Source organism: Rosa rugosa, chromosome 5 (genome assembly GCF_958449725.1).
Source record: "Rosa rugosa chromosome 5, drRosRugo1.1, whole genome shotgun sequence".
Lineage (NCBI taxonomy): Eukaryota > Viridiplantae > Streptophyta > Magnoliopsida > Rosales > Rosaceae > Rosa > Rosa rugosa.
The window spans coordinates 41,214,166-41,218,297 of NC_084824.1; the positions used below are offsets into that span (position 1 = coordinate 41,214,166).

Genomic DNA, 4,132 nt, shown 5'->3' on the forward strand with positions numbered 1-4,132 from the left:
GCTTGACGATTTGGAGTGTGGAGTGAAAGATCACGAGTTGAAGATTTCGACGTCCCTGATTCAATCTGGAATCTGATCAGACGCACGAGATTAATCCAACTTCAACGCTTGATTTAGGACGATCTAGGCCGAACCAGGCTTAGCTCCAGGTATGAAAGTCGACCACCCTTTCATTTTGAACCAGTTTGTAGTTGGTCACTTTGCCATCTGAGGTGGTTGACCGGCGTTGACCGCCGCGTTGACCGCCCACTGACCACCGCTTGTGGCGGCGCATCAGACCATATTTCGAGTTTTCATTATCTAGGCGATGATCTATGCATCCATACGAGCGTTTTGATATATAACATGGTCATGTTAAAAAAAAGTTGATAAATAGTGGATTTTCGTTTTGACGTTACTATTTAACGTTTTTACGTTTATCTTCGGTTTACGATCTGTGAAGATCTGACCATCGGTTTTGCTTCAATTTTGGATATGTTGATCGTATGACTGTCCCGGTGACTTTGTGAGGTCACGGGCGAAGATCCGACCGTTGGATCTTCGTATAATTGAGAAATAGTGATTCGGAAGGCGATTCGTGAGAATCTGACCGTCGGATTTTCATATAATTTTATGGAGATGTTTGTTAGAGTGATTCAAGAAGATCTGAGTCTTTAATGATAATTTTGGAGGATGATCCTAAGGGCGATCCGTGAGGATCCGACCGTTGGATCATCGTATAAATTCGATCTGACCGTTGGATCATCATTAAATTAGAATCCGACCGTTGGATTTCCGTATATGTGTGCTTTTGAGTTGTTGGCTAAGTTAAGATCATTATTGGATTAGGTGATCGATGGATTTATTTGGCGGACGATTCGTGAGATTGTTAATGGAGCTGTTAAGAAGACGCAGCTGGATTAGAGGTGAGTAAACCTCACGTGGTTCATATTACGAACCCAATATATTTAATTGCTTTATTTTGCAATCATATGAACTATTGTTGGTGTATTAGACATTCCTGTGTGAATGTCTGTATATATATTATTACGTGAAATAATATGTATTGTTGGAGTTGTGTTGAGTTTATTGTTGAGAAACAATATATTGTGAGAGGTATTGAGTTTATTGTTGAGAAACAATATATTGTGAGAGGTGTTGAGTTTTATTGTTGAGGAACAATAAATTGTTGTGATCTGTGGAGATCACTAGGTCACGAGGTGACCATGGCATCTATTAGTGAATCACGCTCTCGTACCGGGCTGGTGGTTATTAATAGTATTAAATCGTAATCACGTCTGTGGCCGGACGAGTGGTTACGTTCAGTTAGAGCTCTAGTCTGTCTGCCAAATGTGGAGTGACCTTATGAGTGAAATTGAGAGTAACTCATAAGTGTCAATATATATATGGTAACCTTATGAGGGAAATTGAGAGTAACTCATAAGGGTCTATATATATATATGAGTCTGTCTACCAAATGTTGGGAAATCTTATGAGCGAATTTGAGAGTAACTCATAAGTGTCTATATGTATATATGAGAGTGAGTGATCTTATGAGCTAAATTGAGAGTAACTCATAAGTGTCTATATATATATATGAGAGTGAGAAAGTAACGTGGGTTTGTGGTAGTCTTGAAATCTAATAAATCAACAGTTCTTTCTTGTTTACTCATACTGGCTGTAAAAAGCTTACCGGGTTTTGTGTTGTTGCAACTCCCGGTACACTATTCAAATTGTGTAGCGGGTAATCCTACAGGACAGGAGAACCAGGACGGTGATCGTGCGGTTAGAGCAATTGTTAGAGTTTTACAACAATTGTAAGTTGTGAGGTGTGTTATGCTCATTTGAGCTTTATAATATATTGTGAGAGTGAATTGTAATAATGAACTCGAAGTTTCGAGATTTGGTTTTTTTGTAATTGTAATTATTCAGGTTTCGGATTTGAATTTATCATTCAAAATCCGGGGCGTGACAATTTAATAGCTTCCAAGCTGGGGATAAACTTGGTAATTCTTTAGGCAGAAAACTTGCTAAAAAATTTACTCAAAATAATGTTACATTTTTTTAATAACCAAATGGCTAATGAACAACTATTTATGTAGAACTCAAATGGTGATGTTGATGTAAGTGCGGACCATGCAGCAGAAATTTCCAAGGTATATATTCATGTATATGTTTCTTTTCTATTTTTACGTTTTAGGGCCATTATCAGAATGCTTATGTAGATTCCATTGATTACATAGAATAAAGTACATGATAATACAAGTGCAAATCGAGAGGTTGAGCGAGAGGCTGCTGGAACCCCAAAGGTATTATGAGTAATTACGTTTGCTATCAAAGGTTTTCATTATTCTAACAATAATAGGTTAATGTCTTGATGAACTAGAAATTACTCAATGCAGCTCTCATTCATATATTCATTAATATATATGTGAAACAACACTAAAAGTGTAGTGGCAAACAAGATTCATAAACTAAATGTGTTTCATATTATGTAGTCGGGACAAGACAGCACCAAGCCTTCAATTAATGACAAGTGCAAGTTGCTAAATTGGGATGGTAGCAATGAAGTAGTGGCAAGAGGTTCAATCTCAGCTATAGATCCAAAATCAACTGTGCATGGGTATACACTTGGCCCCGATTGTTATAGGATTTCCATTGAAGATGTTTTTGTGCCTAGAGCAGAATTTTATCGCACTGAGCCTGAATTTGCGAACCTTGACGATGCACGTGGAAGCACAATTGCTTGGCCAATAAAGTACATTGTGTTTCATGAAGGAACATGAGGTAAAATAACACTCATTGCCATACATGTGGTCTTAGTTCAAGGGTTTAAAGTTTGCTGCAAATTTATTCTTTTTGGGTCAGATTGTCAAACTGGAAGAATGTCTCTTTTTCTTACAATGTATGAGTGATCCAACAGCAACTACATTTATATTTGTGTTGGATATGATAGAATGACATCTTTTTCTTGATCATTATTAGCTAGGCATGTGATTTCATTTTATGATTGACTCATAAAAGTGCTTCTCTCTACAGTTTCATGAAGGTGGTTAGTATTTTGGATTAGAAGAGGATATCTGGAGCTATAAACATTGATGAAGGCTAGGCTGGGCCTCTCTTTTGGTATATTTCATATTTTGAATATGAGATAGAACTCTCAAACTAGCATGAGTTAGATATGTATATGTATTAATCAGTAACTTTTGAGAACAATTCACAGTGAAACATTGTTATTATTAATGGTTTATTTATAATAGTTTATGCCCAGATTAAATATGAATTTTTTTTTTTTTTATTTACATAAGTTTAGATGACGTTTGTGAACGTCGTTATAGTATGGTTTCTATGACGTTTTGAAATGCCATGAAAAGATGATACAAACCTTTAGAAAAATTTCATGACACTTTCAAAAACGCCATTAAACATTTTCGTGACATTTTAGCAAACGCCATTAATATAAATTATGGCATTTCCAAAACGCCATGGAATAAAATTTAATGGCGTTTCAAAAATGCCATGGAATAAAATTTGATGGCGTTTTCAAAACGCCATGGAATACATTTGATGACGGTTTGAAAACGTCATGGAATACATTTGATGACGTTTTCAAAACGCCATGGAATACATTTGATGACGTTTTCAAAACGCCATGCAATAAAATTTGATGGCGTTTTAGAAACGCCATCAATCTGTTTAGGAAAAGACGGCGCCGGTATTTACGGCGTCTGGGGATGACGTTGAAAAACGCCATGAAATACATTTAATGACGTTTTTCAAACGCCATTAATGTATTTCTGTGTAGTAGTGTGTTTTATTTATCCAATTGTCAAATGACTATGAATTTAGGTGGCTTAGGAGTTCAATGTTATGCATAAAAATGTTTGCAATGACCATTTTGATGCATGGGGAGAGAAAGAGCCATAGTTAATTTCTGTCAGCAATACGTAATGAAGTCTTCATGCATCATTGTTGAGCTAAGGGCCATAGTAAGAGTTTAGACCAACTGCTTGTTCAGCTGGCTAGCATTGTTTAGTAAAGCTTCCTGATAGTTTAAGGCAGCTTGTTAGTCAGCAATAATTTCCTTGTGGATTCTCCAGTGAATATTATACAGATAAGATCAGATAAGATCTGAAACAATCAATCCATGCGG

At 36.4% G+C, this 4,132-nt stretch overlaps 1 long non-coding RNA gene across 1 annotated transcript; it reads left to right on the forward strand.

The window, feature by feature from the left end:
- Positions 1-1,953: 1,953 nt before the first annotated feature.
- Positions 1,954-3,245, forward strand: LOC133708215 (uncharacterized). The gene is made up of 5 exons (XR_009845667.1): positions 1,954-1,985; positions 2,082-2,135; positions 2,223-2,288; positions 2,478-2,766; positions 3,019-3,245. It is a non-coding gene; the product is annotated as an uncharacterized LOC133708215 (long non-coding RNA).
- The last annotated feature ends 887 nt before the right edge of the window (positions 3,246-4,132 follow it).